Source organism: Lygodium microphyllum, chromosome 24 (genome assembly GCF_053477565.2).
Source record: "Lygodium microphyllum isolate KBCC chromosome 24, Lygodium_microphyllum_v1.1.10, whole genome shotgun sequence".
In the NCBI taxonomy this organism is placed as follows: domain Eukaryota; kingdom Viridiplantae; phylum Streptophyta; class Polypodiopsida; order Schizaeales; family Lygodiaceae; genus Lygodium; species Lygodium microphyllum.
In genome coordinates this window covers 112,874,804-112,893,995 of record NC_141158.1, presented here as the reverse complement: position 1 = coordinate 112,893,995, position 19,192 = coordinate 112,874,804, and the positions used below count along the sequence as shown (strand labels likewise).

Sequence of the window (19,192 nt, the reverse complement as noted above, 5' to 3'; positions counted from 1 at the left end):
AGAGAGAGACAGAGAGACAGAGAGAGTGTGTGTGTATATGTGTAACGTGCCCGCCTCTCGGCTATCCAAGCACATTTTAGCAGTCCCTCTAGAAACGAATCTAAGTGTTGCTGCTCGGCACTCCCATGGAATGTTTCGGGGTTTGTTGCCTAGGGTTTCTTGAGTCTGCCTCACAACGGAACGTTCACGGCCAAACCCACTAGGATCGACCTGAAATCTGGGTTCCTAAGGGTCAAGGTCACATGACAATATTTTAGCATCAGGTCCTGGACATCCTACTTTATGCAGAGATACCCAAGCCGAAGCAGACCCATGCCACACTTGGTATTCAAAGAGAATGGGAAACGAGAGGGATGCGCCACTTAATCTCTCTACCTATAGAGCATAGTCCCATTCGGATCCCCTAGAGCGGTATGAATCGGGTTCTAACCTATCAATACCTAAAGGTCGAACAACGGTAAAGCCTTGTGAGAAGCCTCCTAGTTCTCTGGGACCACCCTGCCATAGGATAGACCCGTCAGGGATTCTGTCCACCCGCTTCCCTTGATAGCTTTAGTTTTCTGATTAGGTCTTATCACATTTATGAGTGACATTTAAAATCAACTTTCTTAATTAAGCCTTTTAGGGAATAGCATTCATTCACCATAATTTATGGCACAGACACGAATGTAGAGCAAGAAATCCTTTGACAAACAAGTTCAAATAAATTCCTTAACTTATCTTCATGTTAATCTTTGTCTCCTACCCATACAGGAGAAATTATGTATCCATTCTGTCCAACAGAAGTACCCGGTCCAAATCACATGGCACCATAATTTCCATCCAGTATCTAGAATAGGATCTTCAAACGCCCTAGACACTGGGTCTACAACTCTGTTCTTCTAGACTAGGCAAGGGGTGTCCAAAGCTCCACTAACCCCAAGCAACCTAGGAGTAAGACACAACATCCATGGTTGGCCTTTTCACCACTCAACCTTCGGCCCGTGAATCGAGCAGTGCTCTCTCAGGTTGAAACACAGTGTGGCCTTGGAGATGATCCACCCACGCAAAATATCCTTCCTTAATTAATCTAATTAAGAATCAAGCACAATCAAGGCATTCAACCCTAATATCATTGTCCAAGAAAACATTCCTTTATTCCCATGGCAACCTGTCACAGTTCCCTGCCATGCATTTACCATCAAATACAAGTACTTGGAATAGTCATCCAAACCACAATCCAACAATCAATTGATTGTAAAAGCTTTTAGCGTGTTATTCGATTAACGAATAAAACAATGGTATTCTTTTCTAAGCATTGCAAGAATAGACATGATAACATTTCTAGTGCACATTTGCTCTCCCCCTTGGGACCAAACATTAAAATTAACTAAACATTCCCTTCTTTCGGCTAAGGCATATGCTAAGGGTTCAAATACTGTACACAACATAAGTCCTATCATTTCAATGCGAGTTAATCAATCTAGCAAGAGCATTTATGCCTCTTCTCTAAGTGACATTTATCTTTTAGCCTTTCCCTACTATGCAACATTTTATCTTGACTTTATCCTCCTTTCTCCAAAGGCAAGGAGTCACGTGTCATTGATGTAAAGTTCACATAATCTCTCCCATGTATGTAGCATCTATATACATGTGCAAACCTTAAACAGTATTGTCCTAGGTAAAGATTAATCAAAGACTCATCGATGCTTAATACTTTAGAGTCCCATATGTTGCTTATACTATGCATGGATTCATCGCATAGCAACTAGGTGCAATTAACTTCCCTTGATACAAGCACTTCGCAAACTTCAACTTTGAATATTTGAGATGCAATTTATCATTTTCAATGACTTATTCTACACGAAAAACTATGCAGAGCCTAATGTATCTCATGCGAGATTCAAAGCAAGAATCTATCATTTTGGAAATATATTACTTATGATCGGTACCGCAGTTGGATTAGCAGTGATGCCTTCGCCCGAAGCTTCATTACTGGTTATAGCATTGCCATCCACATGTGACATTCTTTGCTTGGGGGCAATTGTCCACAAGTAGATTCAAGAGATAAGGAAGGGATTTTTTTAGATGGAAGAGCGTAAGAGAAGATGGCTTAGTCAAAGACCAGGATAGGGGGGAATTGAGCTAACTCTCTCCCTTGTAGCCTCTCGCGGTAACTTCTCTCTCTCTCTCTCTCTCTCTCTCAGCCTCTTGGGGTCTCCTTGTGCTTCCTTGTGCCTCTCATGCCTCATATTTATAGCTAAATAAGAGAAGAAGGGTTGTGGCTAAGAGGAAGAGCTCTTTGTGGAGGCGATCTTGGAAAAATCAAGGATCTGATGCTCAAATCATAAGTGTGATGGTTCCATTGGCTCCGAAAGGGGAGCCAAACCCTAAGACACTTGTTTAGAAATCTTTCAGATCACTCCTTTTTCTCCTTGTTCGAAGTGATGTCTACTACCTGCAAACTATGACTGCGACGTGCATGATTTCACCAATCTCTTTTTTTCTCTTTTTATAAAATCTTCAAAACTAGCTAGATCATCACTTGCCTTTTTTTTAAATATGACATCCAGTTCTAGAAATCTCATATCTTTTTAGGATAATATCTAAAATATCTAAAATATGCTAGTTTTTGCCAAAAAATCTAATATTTTTGGACCATCCATACTATACACATTAACACTAGTGATTACTATGGCTCATAACTCTCGTTCACGTTGTAGCTTCCGTGAAGGGTGACTACGGTCCTTGTCAATTTGAGAAAAATATTAGATTACAACTCTCGGTTTTTTTAAAATATATATTTTTAATTAAATAAAAATAGTTAATTATTAATCTTAGTTTTTACTTTAGTTAGTCGTTAGTTAGTAATCTTACTAACTTATTAATTGACTAACTAACTTTCGAACTAATCAACAAATATTAATTGTGTGAAAATATTACATCCTCCTCCCCTTAGAGAAATCGAGATGGCTTCATCTCAAGAGAAACTGGGGGTTTCATTATGGAATCCATGGGGTAAGACCCATCACGCATTCGTTACGACACTTTGACCACTCATAAGCATGGGCACTTTTAAAACAACCTATTGTATTTGATATATCCCAGTTTGGATTACAAGAGAAACATTTGTTGTAGTTACATCTCATGAATATCTTCTAGGTTTTTCCTAAGTTTCTAGTATATTCTGGATCACTGGAGCTTGTACAATTTCATTCTTTGTAAGGTCAAGTTTCCTTTTGAGTCGTATTGGGACAATTGATGTGGTTATGTCCAATGTGGTGGCATTCGGAGCATCGGTGTTTAGGGTGTTTTGGACATTTCCTTTTGAAATGACCTAACTCCTTGCAATAGAAACAACGTGAAGCTTTATCCCTTAGAGTTAGACGATTCCTAGTCGTCCTTGGCAGGATTTTCTTCTTTAAACCAAATTGTCCTAAAATCTTTTCAGCAGACTGAAGTGGTCCTTTATTGCGAAAACTTTATTTTCTAATTATTCTCTTTTTAGATCTGGACTCAGGTCCATGGACAATCAGCTTTGCCTTTCTTGAGCTTGAAGAATTCAATCATCTTCAATGTCAGGTAGGTTGGCGGAAGGTATCGTCCGCATACAACATCTTTCAGTTGATCCCAAGTAACAACGACCCTCAAAAAAAACCTTGAACTTTGCAACATTGCTTCCACCATATCAGAGCTCCACTGACCCCAAGCGACCTAGGAGTGAGACACAACTTCCGTGGTTGGCCTTTTCACCTCTCAACCTTCGGCCCGTGAATCGAGCAGTGCTCTCTCGGGTTGAAACGTGATGTAATCTTGGGGATGATCCACCTGTGTAAAATATCCTTCCATAATTAATCCAATTAAGAATCAAGCACAATCAAGGCATTCAGTCCTAATATCATTGTCCAAGAAAACTTTCCTTTATTCCCATGGTAACTTGTCATCACAGACCCCTGCCATGCATTTACCATCAAACACAAGTACTTGGAATAGTCATCCAAACCACAATCCAACAATCAATTGATTGTAAAATCTTTTAGCGTGTTGTTCGATTAACCAATAAAACAATGGTATTCTTTTCCAAGCATTGCAAGAATAGACACGATAATATTTCCATTGCAAATTTTCTCTCCCCCTTGGGACCAAACATTAAAATTTACTTAACATTCCCTTCTTTCGGCTAAGGCATATGCTAAGGGTTCAAATACTGTACACAACATAAGTCCTATCATTTCAATGCAAGTTAATCAATCTAGCAAGAGCATTTATGCCTCTTCTCTAAGTAACATTTATCTTTTAGCCTTTCCCTACTATGCAGCATTTTATCTTGACTTTATCCTCTTTTCTCCAAAGGAGTCGCATGTCATTGATGTAAAGTTCACATAATCTCTCCCATGTATGTACCGTCTATGTGCATCTACGAACCTTAAAAAGTATTATCGTAGTTAAAGATTAATCGGAGGCTCATCGATGCTTAATACTTTAGAGTCCCATATGCTGCTTATGCTATGTGTGGATTCATCACATAGCAACTAGGTGCAATTAACTTCCCTTGATACAAGCACTTCACAAACTTCAACTTTGAATATTTGAGATGCAATTTATCCTTTTCAATGACCTATTCTACACGAAAAAGTATGGAGAGCCTAACCTATCTCATGCGAGATTCAAAGTAATCATCTATCATTTTGGAAATATATTACTTATGACTAGTACCACAATTGGATTAGTACTGATGCTTTCGCTTGAAGCTTCGTTGCTGGTTGTAGGATTGCCATCCGCATAGGACATTATCCACTTGGGGGCAATCGTCCGCAAGTAGATTCGAGAGATAAGGAATGGATTTTTTTGAGATGGAAGAGCGTAAGAGAAGATGGCTTAGTTGAAGACCGGGATAGGGGGAATTGAGCTAATTCTCTCCCTTGTAACCTCTTAGGGTAACTCCTCTCTCTCTCTCTCTCTCTCTCTCTCTCTCTCTCTCTCTCTCTCTCTCTCTCTCTCTCTCTCTCTCTCTCTCTCTCTGCTGCTCAGGGTGTCCTTGTGCTACCTTGTGCCTCCCATGCCTCATATTTATAGCTAAACAAGAGAAGAAGGGTTGTGGTTGAGAGGAAGAGCTCTTTGTGGAGGAGATCTTGGAAAGATCAATGATCTGATGCTCAAATCATAAATCTCATTGTTCCATTAGCTTCGAAAGGGGAGTAAAACTCCAAGACACTTGATTAGAAATCTGTCAGATCACTCCTTTTTCTCCATGTTCGAAGTGCTCTCTACTGCCTGTAAACTACGATCGCGGTGTGTGCGATTTTGCCAATCTCTCTTTTATTTTTTTTTAAGATCTCTAAAACTAGCTATAACATCACTTGCCTTTTTTTTAAATATGACATCAGGTTCTAGAAATCTCCATATCTTTTTAGGATAATATCTAAAATATGCTAGTTTTTGCCCAAAAATCTAATATTTTTGGACCATCCATACTATACACATTAACAGTAGTGATTAATATGGCTCATAACTCTCGTTCACATTGTGACTTCTGTGAAGGGTGGCTACAGTCCTTGTCAATCTGAGAAAAATATCAGATTACAACTCTCAAATTTTTTAAAAACATATATTTTTAATTAAATAAAAATCATTAATTATTAACATCAGTTTTTACTTTAGTTAGTAATCTCACTAACTTATTAATTGACTAACTAACTTTCGAACTAACCAACTAATTTTTAATTGTGTGGAAATATTACAAATAGAGAGAGAGGGAGGGAGGGAGGGAGGGAGGGAGAGAATGTCACCACTTGTAGCTTCATTGTAGTAGCTCATTACAGCTCAACCATAAAGAGAGAGAGAAGGTCACCGCCAGTAGCTCCATTGCAGTAGCTCACTGCACAACCATAGAGAGAGAGAGAGAGAGAGAGAGAGTGTGTGTGTGTGTGTTTTTAACAATGATTTTCACTCTTTTACTACTATTGGAATTTACATCATAAATAGGAAAGGTTGCGAGATTGGAGCGCGGAGATTGCCAGAAACATTACACACAAGTATAAATTAGCTTGAAAGAGAGAGGGATTGTCTGATACTTGCAAACCAAATAGGTAGAAAGTTACTAAGGACTATGCACTCTAACTTGCATTATAGATGTCCATAACAATCCCTAGTTTTTATCCTTGTCACTTAGACGAGAAAATGTTCCCTTATTTTGCTCCATGCAAAAAGAAAAACATGTTAGGCCATTGTTAAAGAAAAAAAACTTTTTCCGATAGTATGGTCAATGTTGGTCCTTAAACAATACACTCTACAATAGAAGTATGGAAGGAGAGTAGAGGCAAAGTACTCGGGCTAAGAGAGTATGTTTGCATGCCCTTAAGTAGAGGGTTAGATAGCTATTGGAATGTAGCAAGGGTAGCAAGTTGCCTTATATTAGACCATAAAAAGAGATAACCATGGATTTCTTTGTTAGAAGTCATGAAAGATTGCATAGAGGCTACATTAAGATATCACCTAGGGGAAGCATTAGGTAGACTTCCTATCATTAAGGTAGATGAGCCAGGAAAATTATAGGACAATGAAGGGAAGAAGAGCTACTTAAATATACTCATAAAATGAGTTAGTGTTAAAGTTACATGTATTAATAGCAAGAGAATGGCCCCTAGAATGCAATGGGAATAGTAAGCACACAGAACAACGATTACTACAATGCCAATCGAGGAATCACGACTACAATAGCAACATGTGCCATGTGATTAAATATTTTTTATTAAATGTGAATAAATAGAAATATCCTAGAATGTTTGGGGAAGGTATATATATCCAAGCCATTACAATTATTGCCTTTACATGTGTATTTTTTTATTTATGAACTCAGATGGCATGGCTAGGGAAGTGTTATCCCTTGTGGAATGGCCATCATGAAGAACAATGGTGCTGAAGACCACCATACTCCCGGCATGAGCTACATAAATACCAGTAAAAAGGCACACTTCTAGAATATAAGCAAAGCAAAAATGCTTATTCTATGGTAGTCAAGGATCTAAGAAGATCCATGGCGGCTATATTCCTAGGGTTAAAATAGAATAAGTATGGCATGCAAAATAGTAGTTTTCAGAGTTATAATGAAGCTTAAGGGAGCCTCCTAATCATAGAGAAAATAAAAAAATCATCTAAGAAAAAGGTGTTATATTTAGTACAAGCTAGTAAGATAGAACTAGAACTAAAGGGTGAAATAGGCAACCACTAGAAAGAGATAAGGGTGCAACAACATCAGGAGAAGGAGAGGGGAAACTAGTCCACGCCATCATCACATCACTCAGTGATGTTTGGTAGAAGGAGAAGATAGGGGAGTTCTTTCAACTCCCACCATGTTTACTTTCCAAATAGCATCCAAGGGTGAGGTAAGCTATTTTATAAAGGGGTGAAAGCCATAGATTTGAAAAAATGGGTTCTCTTTTAGCCTTAGATTGAAGACACTTTGGGGAAATAAGGTTAAGTAAGCCACTATTTTTTGAGTCCCATGCCAATGTACATTTGTAGAAGGCCTTGAAGAATAAATTGTATACATTGAGTCATACATTTGTCCATAGCCCATGTATTGAAAGCTTGTCTGTGTGTGTGTGTGTGTGTGTGTGTGTGTGCGCACATTGTCAGAGGGGTTTTTGTCGAAAGGTCAAATCCACCAAGGATTAGAAGTAGAAGGAAGTAGAGATAGAAGATGGAAGAGAAGAAAGAGAATAGACAAGAGGTAAACACAATAATGACAAATCACAATGAATTGAATCAATATGTATTGAGAGAACATGAAATCCTTTATTTAGAACTACTCAGAAGCACTCTCCAAGCATTAGATCTCTTAGAGCTCCTTCATAGACCAAGAATGTGGATCAAAATAACAGCTCCTTCTCTGCTGCTCGGAACCTAAATTTGATGGGTTTGTTGGCTTCAAAAGGGGGGGGTGTAAAACTCTTGGACACCTGGTCACGGATCTCTCGGATCACTTCTTCTTCTTCTTCCAGTTCAAAGTGCAGTTTTCAGCTTGTTAACATCGATCCCGACATGCACGATTTTGCCCCTTTGTCTTTTTTATGAAAAATCCAATAACTGGCTAAAAAAGTAACTTGCTTTTTCCATGCCATCCTAATCTAGAAGCTTTTCTAACTTTTTTAGAATTTTTACAATAAATAAGATAAAAAATAGGCTAAAATTACCCAAGAATCTAGTATTTTTGGATAATCCATGCCACTCACACTAGTACTAATGACTCAGATCACATTGACTCTCTTTATTAATAAGAAAGTCGGATGATGATGCATTTTATGATTTTTCACACTGTGTCCACATACATCACGACATCCACCCTCTCTGAACCTGCACATCCTCCGGTATGTGCCAAAATTCTAGTTATCACTAGATTCTGAGTTCTCCTCATCATCTGCAACCATATCCTTCACTTCTTCATCTTCCATATCTTCCTGGCTACCCCCTATATCATGGCCACTATTTTCTTCCAATTCTCGCAACTCATAGGTAGTAGATTCCGGCCTCTTGAATAATTTGATCATTTTCCCTACTACCGAAAGTTTTATGGCTGTCCCATCCAGCTCATTTAATGCATAAGTAGCATTATCAAACACCTATCTTACCACATAGGGTCCAAACCATCTTTTGGAAACTTTATGCATAACACTATGTTGATTGTCTAAACTGCTATCATAAACCAATACCCAATCCCCATCTTGTATGGTTCTTGGTCTCAATCTATGTCTTTTGTCAAACCATTTCTTGTTCTGTATCCTTGCTGCCCTTAATTTTGCAAGTGCTGCCTCTAGTCTTCTAAATTGCTTTCCAACTATCTAATGCACAAAGCCAACAACTCCTCTCGGAGGGAAAGAACTAGAAAGAGAAAGAGAAAGAGAAATAGAGGGAGAGAGAGAGGGAGGGGGAGGAAATGAGAGAGGGAGAGAAAGAGAAAGAGAGGGAGAAGGAGGGAGAGTGCATTCTCTCTCTCCCTCTCCCTTTTGCTTGTTTAATGTTTGAATCACTTTATTTTTTGCTTGTTTAGGAGAGGAAATGAGAGAGAAAGAGAGCAAGAGGGAGAGGGAGGGGAAGGAAATGAGAGAGGGATAGAAAGAGAAAGAGAGGGAGAGTGCATTGTATCTATCCCTCTCCCTTTTGCTTGGAGGATGCTTAAATCACTTTATTTTTTGCTTGTTTAGGAAATGAGAGAGAAAGAGAGATAGAGAGGGAGAGGGAGAAAAAGAGAGGGAGAGGGAGAGGGAGAGGGAGAGGGAGGGGAAGGAAATGAGAGAGGGAGAGAAAGAGAACGAGAGGGAGAGGGAGAGGGTGAGAGAAAGAGAGGGAGAGGGAGAGAAAGAGAGGGAGAGGGAGGGAAAGGAAATTTAAGATAATAGACTTATTGATAATGGTATGCAATGTGCTTTGCCATGGGCCACGTACTTCATCAAAATGAACCCAAAAGTATTGTTATAGAAGAAGAAACCCTTAAATTGAGTATAGGATAATTTCTCTCAGGTCTTATGACTATGAGTAGAATTGATTGAAATAAATTTTTATTACTATAGTTATAAAATTTCATAGATGGCGCGCATTAATTTTAAAATGGATTACTTATACTCAAAGCCGAGATATAACAAATAATTATCTACTGGGACAAACAAATCGTTGAGCATGATACAAGGCCGAGATATAACATCGGAAAATCTCTCAACTACTATATACAATGCAAGATTTATGGTCAACTTGCAACTTGACGTACATCTCCATAAAGCTATGCATTTAAGCCTCGTTTGCTGTAATGTAGATAAGATGGCAAACGAAGAAGGTCTTATTGTTCAAGACCGCGAGACATATCTTAATCAGCGTGTCCCATGTACTTGCTCTCAATGCAAGTTGGCAATTAGACGAAAACGCCGATTGTCTATAGAACACGTACGACGATTTGGCGAGTTTCAATCTGAGATCATTGATCAGGCGATTGCGGATTTTTAGCAAACTGTAATTTGAAGTTAGCATTTTTCATGCATTGTACTCTCAAGCTAATTGAAAACCATACACAATAAGATTGGGTCTTGTTGGCAAATTTTGTATCCAGGGGGGTGATGTCTTGACCCAAGGGGGAGTGCACCCTTTGCAGCCAATTAGAAGAGTTCGTGGACGTGCGATTAATGGATTGCAGGAGCCAATCGACCACTCGCAAGGCCCATCTATATCGTCAATGCCAGAGGAGACAGACAACCTTCCCGACCTGCCTACAATCTTGGAGCCTGAGATGGAGGCAATGATCGATGCATTGATTCCCATGGATGTTGAGACATCTGACCTGCTTAGAGAGGAAGCATCCATACCATTATATGATGGGTGCCGAGTATCTCGGTTGAAGACATTGCTTGCACTCTTAAGTGTGCAAGCAAAATACGATTGGAGCGATACGAGTGTGACTGAGTTATTCAGGTACCTTGCACACAGACTTCATTGATTATTTTTTTAACAGTATTATTGCAAACATTTGTTTTTTCAAGGTGTTTTATGATTTTTTTCAGGTTATTGAAATATCATATATTGCCACCTGCAAATACCATGCTTGAGTCTCGTGATGATGCACGACATGTTTTACGGAAGCTTGGCATTGACTACAATAACATCCATGCATGTATCAACGACTACATATTGTTTCGAGATGAATACGAGACTATGGAGACATGTCCAAAGTGTGGTGCTCACAGGTATCGACAGGACTTGCAAGGGCAAACCATCCCTCAAAAAGTTCTCAGACACTTTCCGCTCATCCCCCGCATAAACCACATGTTTCGCACGTCTGGCATGGCAAGCTTGACAACGTGGCATGTGCAGAATAGGTCCATGGATGGAGTTCAACGAATATCAGCAGATTCGCGCGCATGGAGCCACATTGACTCTACCTTCCCAGGCTTTGCGCGAGAGCCAAGGAATCTTCGGCTCGGTCTCGCCATGGATGGTGTGAACCCATTCGGTCTGTGCTCGACTTCTTACAGTGTGTGGCCTATAGTGCTTGTCAACTACAACATCCCTCCATGGCTTTCTACGAAGAAAGGACATCTCATCCTTAGCTTGCTCGTCCCGAGCCGCTACAAAGTAAAAAATATGGACGTGTATCTTCGTCCATTAGTCAATGGGCTTAAGATTTTGTGGGAGGAGGGGGTCACGGTGCAAGATATGAGCAAGCGCGATGGTCGGCGGTCAGCCAACATTCGAGCCATTCTCATGTGGACGATGCATGACTTTCTGGGATTGGGAGAGTGCTCAGGTGAGCAAACCTTTGTTCTCGCTGGTAATATCTATATTTTATTTCATTCAATCAAGTATTCACTAGGTCGTGGATCGCCTTTCAGGTCTGGTTACCTCAGGTTATCATGCATGTCCATTGTGTGGGCCACAGTTAGACTCCCGAAGGTCACGAACCATGAAGAAGATGGTATATCAAGGACACGCCGCTTTCTTGCTAGAGGATCATGAACTCAGGGAAGGTTTTCTTGGACGACCTCCAGCACGTATGAACGCTGCAAGCTGGTATGAGCTGAAAATGGTAAACCCGGAATCACATCCAAATGGAATGCGACGGTTCTCAGTTTTCTACGAGTTGCCATATTGGACCCACTTACAGGTCAACCACTTGTTGGATCCCATGCATATTTTCAAAAATGTGGGCAGCTTGCTATGGGACCACATCACAGGAAAGAGAGACACTATAGGGTCACGAATGGATTTAAAGGAGGTAGGTAAGATGGAGGCGCTTTGGCCGCAGTTGAGTGCTGAAGGGGGAGTGCAGCTTCCTCGTGCTCCCTGGGTTTTGTCTACCAAAGAAGAGCGCATTGTGAAGCAAGTAATCAAGTCTATCCGCACTCCGACGGGTATGATGCGTTCTCTCAGGTCCGCATTTTGTAAAGATGACCAAATGTCTGGGCTAAAATCCCATGATTGGCATAAGATATGTCAGGTTTGTGAACAGAATGGATTTTAATTAGCGTGGACATTTTGAAAGTTGAAAAGTGATCATTATTCTTAATGCTTTCTCATTTGTGGTAGTTTGTTCTACCGATCGCGATCGCGGGATGCCTAACTCCAAAAATTCGCGGGGCCATTTACAAGTTGTCGACTTTGGTGCAATGGATCTCACAGAAAGAGATTAAGACGTCCTCTATTGAATCCACAAGGCGGGGAGAAGTTGAGACGGTCTGTCTCTTTGAGAAATACCTGCCCACTAGCATGCTCACGATACAAGTTCACCTTCTTGTGCATCTTGTGGACGAAGTGGAGATTGCTGGACCTGTTCATATGCGATGGATGTTCTTCCTAGAGCGCTTCATGAAAACCCTGAAAGGCTTTGTGCGACAACGAGCTCGTCCGAAAAGTAGCATGGCGGAAGGTTGGTTGGTGTCAGAGGCGTTAGTGCATATCTCACAATGGCTACCAACGGTGGAACCAGACAATGAAATGCTATGGATGCTGAAGGACGATGATAGGTTGACTGGAGATGTGGTGGTTGGAAATGGGGTAGAAAAAAGAATGGATGCCTCAATGGAAGAGAAGGTGAATCGCTTTTGTATGTTGCGCCATGCCTCCATGGAGACGTGGCTCGCCAAGTACCAGATTGCAAGGCAAGATCGAGAGGAAGCGCGAGCTGAATTCCGACGCAGTTTGCATCACCGACCGATTCGATATCCCGAACGCATGGAGGAGATGCCACGGTTTATGTCAACACGATGGTTGCATGGAGCCTTGACTGCAACATCCAGCGAAGGGACACAGGTCTCAATGTAGGAGTGGGAGTTCTCGAGGGGATGTAGTCCAAAGGTAATGAGGGGTTTAGAATGTGTCGTATCTAAATTTTCTTGCTACATCTAATTTGAGTGTTTCAATGTGCAGTACAAAATATCTAGTGCAGCGTGGTCGCGCAGACGGCAGTTTCGGGTGGAGCGTATTGACCAAATGTGCTCCACAATGGATTGTGGTGTCATGGCAAGGTTTGAGCAAGAGAGCCGGCGATGAGCAATGGATCCGAACACGGTTGTGGATGAGATGGAGTATTTTGGGAACTTGCAAAGTATTATTACGGTGGATTACCGTAGCTTCTCCATGATATTATTCGATGTGCAGTGGTTCAAAGTGGTACTTGGAGGAGCTGGAGCAATAGTTCGACGAGGTCCATCTGGATTTCTTGAAATAGGTTCCGAAAAAAAATGGATGGATTTGCACGACACCTTTGTGTTGCCGGCCCATTGTGAACAGGTACAAATAGTCATTTGCTTGCTAATTGTAATACGACATGGTTTATGTCACAATGGTTTAAACTCACTTTGTAAGTATTTGTGAACAGGTAATCTTCTATCCAAACCCTCGACAACCTCGTTGGTGGTATGTTATACCTTCAACTCCTCGAGGTGCGAGAGTATATGATCAAAGCGATGTTCCAAGCATAGATGAAGAAAATATGCAAATAGAGGGATCGATATTACAAGGGGTGGAGGCCGCCACAAGCTTGGAGCTAACAATGATGGAAATACAGAAGTCGTAGAATTTTTTGAGAACGAGGCAGACTTGTTCTTTTGTGGTGACATGTCTATCGACCTTCCAGTGTATGCAGAGTTGTGTCAGGAGATTAACATAGGACCATAGAATACTTCATTCTTGGAGAATTGTATTACTCAATTCGTTGTTTAGATTTTCCATAAAGCTAGATAAGATATGCATTTTAAGAGGGATTTTTCAAAAATGATTTATATTAATGTGCTTTGTATAGTTTAAATTGATTATTCTAACATCATTTTTTATATGTGCAGGTATCGACATTTTCAGGATGAGTCGAGGGATGAGCGATGAGGAGTTTCAGGACATGATGGCACGCATGTCTCCAGATCAGCTCGCGAGATTCAGAGAGATGGCAGATCAGGAGCTGTCTCGTTCTTCGTCAGGGCGCTTTGCTAGATCAGCTTCAGCGCGATCAGATGTTTCAGCTTCGAGCAGACGATCTCGACGCTCGTGACTTGGGCTAGAGGGAGAGACTGCGACTGCATGAGGATCAGGGGGGTGCTGCTGTGGAGACACGAACGTGGTGTCTCCGTCTCGTCGTTCAGCTGGAGCTGCATCACCTCCAGGATTTGTCACACTTGTGGGGACGTCCACTCCAGTTACTCCGGCTTTTGCGCAGCCGTCGGCAGATGGCACGCCTTTTGGTGGCACTCCTTTTGGTGGCACCCCTTTGAGTGGCACTCCGGGAGAGGGTACCCCCATCGGTACACTAGATGTACAGGGGTCTCCTAGATATGCCCAGGAGCGTGGACGGAGATGGGAGAGGGCCCATCTTAGGCAGACTCCTAGGGGTTATGGATACCTAGTGGATAGCAGGTCAGGAGCCATCATCATGAATGATGAGGGGAGGAGGGTGATGGCTCACATGAGGGAGTTGTGCCAACAAGTTTTTCGGCACAACGTCCTAGATCATTGGAGGAACATACTGGAGGGGAGCAAGGACTACATAGTAGCATCCTTGCACGAGGAGTTCCCGGTGCCAGCCACAGTGGATAGATTCTCTACGGGCTAGATGATGGATTGCATGCGTGCATACATGTCACATAGACGATCCGACGCACGCAAGGCAATCAAGAGTGGGGCTCCAAAGCCCGAGTGGTTAGATGCAGACGACTGGCGCCGACTGAGGGAGGAGGCTACAAATTTGCCAGGACGTTGGAGTCAGCAGCGGGAGGCGGCGAGGGCACGAATCGAGGCCGGATCGGTACATCATCTTGGGAGTCGCGGCCACAGGACATATTTGGAGGACTTTGTAAGTTTCTCTTTTGTTTTTCTTATTTGTTTTTTTGAGATATTCTTTGTACTGACAATCATGTTTCTAACAGTTAGCATTTTGTTTTCTTTGTAGCACTCCATTACAAATCGCGATCCGCAAGGCCTTGAGACTCGATATGCAGAGAGGCACGGTTTCAGGGCATTGATCGACCGATTGTATAGACGCGGCGACCCTGTAAGTCACTCATCTTTCTTGTCCATAGCTACCATGAGATATTTGAATGCATTATTGTATGGTGGATTGATATGTTGTTTCTTTTTCTGCAGAATCCGTTTGATGCTCCTTTGCAGCGGGACGAGCTTTCGGGGGACGAGGATTTGTAGCTCGCCCTTGGATCCTTAGAGCTCACACACCTTTAGTTTTTAGTCGCCCGATCTATGTAGGCATTTTCTATGTATTAGTGATATCGTTTCATGATTGTACCAATCGCATTTTATGCAATCATGCATTTATTTCATGTATCAGTTTTATGATTTCAGTATACATTCTTTTTGTTTGCAAACACTTTATATGCAGTAGTGCAGAAACTATTTTGTATGGCTCTCATATAGCACACAGTGCTAGCTGCCCTGCCACAAAAAAAAAAAATTTGTTACCGTCGCTATTTGCATCGCAAATTTACTGCACGCGTCGCTATTGGCGTCGCTATGAGCGTCGCAAATTGTCTGCAACCGTCGCTATATGCGTCGCATTTGCGACGCATATAGCGACGATTCTATGGTGTCATCAATAACGACGCTTTTTGCGACGACGGGGGAAAATTTTGTTGTTTGTATTTTCGTCGCTTTAAAAGTCGTTATAAGGTCTATATCTTGTAGTGTTAGCTTACCTACACTCTGCAGCATATCCACCCATTTATCATAGAGATGTGAAGTCAAGCAATATCCTTTTGGATCAATCTATGAATGCAAGAGTTGCAGACTTTGGGCTCTCACGCCTTGTCAAGCCCGACCTTACGCATGTATCGACATGTGTCCAAGGCACAATGGGCTACCTAGACCCTGAATATTATAGGAACTATCAATTAACAGATAAGAGTGACGTATACAGCTTTGGTGTGGTCCTACTGGAGCTTGTGACTTCTAAGAGGCCAATTGATTTTGGGAGGGACCCAGATGATTTGAGCCTGGCAATTATGGTCCAATCCATGAAAGAGAAGAATTGCCTAGATGATACACTCGATTTGGAGCTTGTGGATGGGGTTTCCACATATGCAATTGAGTCGATGAGGAATGTTATCAATTTGGCTCTTGATTGTTTACAAGAGAAAAGCCTTGATAGGCCCTCCATGAAGTAAGTGGTCGAGAAGCTTCAAAGTATCATATCCACTATTGAAGTTGCAGATAGGAGCTTTGAGAGAGAGACAAGTTTGATGCCAATGGTTTGAAAGGCCACAACAATGAGGCTATGTGAAATTAGCTAATCTAATTATAGAGTGGATCTATGAAAGAAAACACATCATTCTTTGCTTTTTGTGTGGTTGCCTTGGTGAAAGTCAAGCTAGGTCCAATATACCAATTGATGTTGCTTTGGTAAAATGATACTAGGTGTTGTGTGCCTAGAATCTCCTAATGCTTTGTGCGAGTGTTCTTTTAGTACTTCACACCAGGGCTTTAAGCACCGATATTAATAACAATTAGGAGACTTCTTGCTTTAGTTCACATTTCATGCGGCAAGAAGGTTCATGGATATTTGAGTCACAAAGAAGCCAATCGTGTATGTATGTATGTGTGTGAATTTATATGCACGTGTCCATTTGTTTGGTCTCATAAGCCAATCATGTATGTATGTGTGTGTGTGAATTTAAATGTGTGTGTCCATTTGTCTGGTCTCATAAGCTCATCATTTTTCTCTCCCCTCTCTTTTTCTATCTCCTCTCCTTTATTTTTTTTCTCCTCCTCTATGTGTGTGTGTGTGTGTACACACATATATATACACATAAACACACACATACACACACACACATATCTGCATATACACGTGTGTATATATGCATATGTGTATATATGTATATGCATATTTCATATGAATAATTCAATTTGTGTGATCTAATAAGTGTGCATGTCTTCTTTCTCTCTCCTTCTCATTTTTTTCACCTCATATATGTGCATATTGTATGTGCATGTGCATGCATGTGTTTTCATTTATATGGCCTCATCAGTGTGTGCGTCCTCTCTTCCTCTGATCTTCTTTCTTTTTTTTCCAAGTTTTTCATCTATCGTCTTTTTTCACCTCATATGTGTACATGTTGTGTGTATGTATGTGTGTATTTGTAATACTATATTAGAGAATTTGGGAATCTCCCAAGTTTCTCTTTCAAATAAGGAGTAAAGATTTGACCAAGTGGCTAAATCTTAACCCCCTATTTGAGAGTGGGACTTGGGGGGATTGCTTATATAGTATCTAGGAAAAAATTCAACTTCAAATAAGGGGATAAGATTTGACCATGTGCCCAAATATTAATCTGCACATAAGGAATTTCAAAACTTTATGAAAATTTTTAAATTTTTGAATATGTGGTTTACGGGTATATATGTATGTATGCATGCATGCATGTTATATTTTATAAGTTTGTTTCAATTTTCTCTCCTCTCCTTTATTTTCTCTCTTCTCTCTTTCTTAGTGATTTTTCCAAGCTGTCCCCTCTCTCTTTGTATTTTTTCTCTTGCTCGTATGTTTATCTGTGTACATGTATGTGTGCATATGTGCATATATGAGTATATATTTGCACATATATGTGCATATATATGTGTGTGCATGTGTGTTATTTAAAATTATATGTAGAAATGTGGAGGTTTTTTAGAATATACACACCTTGCATGCATCCACATGTTCAACCATTAAAATATCATTTCATTAAGAAATTTTATCTATTTATACAATATATATTTGCACATATATGTGCATATATATGTGTGTACATGTGTGTTATTTAAAATTATATGTACAGATGTGGAGGTTTTTTAGAATATACACACCTTGCATGCATCCACATGTTCAACCATTAAAATATCATTTCATTAAGAAATTTTATCTATTTATATAGTATATGTGCATTTGTGGGTGTCTTTGAAATATACACAATGCATGCACATGTTAAACCATTAAAATATCATTTCCTCTCATACATCTTCAATTAGAAAAGAAATTCATCTATCTAAGAGAGAGAGAGAGAGAGAGAGAGAGAGAGAGAGAGAGAGAGAGAGAGAGAGAGAGAGAGAGAGAGAGAGAGAGAGAGAAAGAGAGAGAGTGCCACAAACTTTTCAAAGGCTCACATTTACTCTTTTCATCATGATATCACTCTTCAAAAGTAAACCCATCTTTATTTCTTACATATCCAACCCTCCCTCTCTCTCTCTCTCTCGTGTATGTGGAGAGAGAGAGAGAGAGAGAGAGAGCCATGCGATAACTTTTCAAAGATACATTTTTTCTTTTCATTATTAAATCACCCTTCAAAAAACCTGCTCTTTATTTCTTGAATACCAAATCTCTCATCCTTGTGCTACATAGGCTCAAGGTTTTCTCCTTGGTTCAGTAGTCACCCAAGTAAAATTTTAAATAATAAATAGTAAATATATCATAGACCTTGTAAATACTTGTAACCTATCATTGTTTGAACGATATGTTCTTGCAATTATGTGCAACTTTCATTGGCGAGGGTGGTTACATATTCTACATAGGGTAGAGGGTTCTCTACCTTGAACACTATCACACATGTGTAGATTTGCAAAGACAAAAGGGCTAATAGTAGCACGCGCATCTCAAGGCATTGAGTAACCAAAGTGATGACCTTGCACTGTGTAACTTCCTAAGGAACCTATGTATTAAATTATGGTTTCTTTTCAAAAACTTATAGAGCCTTTTTAAGCTAAAAATAAATTTCAACCTTTTTGTAGTCATGTGTCATATCAAGGCATCACATCATGCAAGGGTTATTACTTTTGCATGGGCTACTACTTCCCATGTGGAGACAAATATGTGCCTTTGAAATGCACACAATTCTAGGGCCATTAATTCAATACCTTTGCAAACATCTCCCCATGTATGATGTGAGATATCAATAGAGATTGCCCACAAGCACATTAAAGGACTAATTAAAACTATTTTTCTACATGGTGGACATAGCCCATTTATATAAGGCCAAGCCCACATTACACTAATTGGAATTCCACTCATTAACAAAGAAGAGCTACAATATACTATGGCAAGTGACCAATACTTGTGACTAGTGTACATAAGCCTACCCACCTCTTTAATGTCTAGAAGAAGTCTATTTCCTCATGTGTAAAGAAAATGGGACAATATGGTTGTTGAGATGACAAGATCAACACATGCGGACATTAATGATGGACCGCCTAGTTAGAT

The 19,192-nt window shown here is 40.4% G+C and overlaps 1 pseudogene; it reads left to right on the top strand.

Annotated features, from left to right (window-relative positions):
* The window catches only part of LOC148015531 (wall-associated receptor kinase-like 20), a 172,114-nt pseudogene extending 155,900 nt beyond the window's left edge, over nucleotides 1–16,214 (top strand).
* The last annotated feature ends 2,978 nt before the right edge of the window (nucleotides 16,215–19,192 follow it).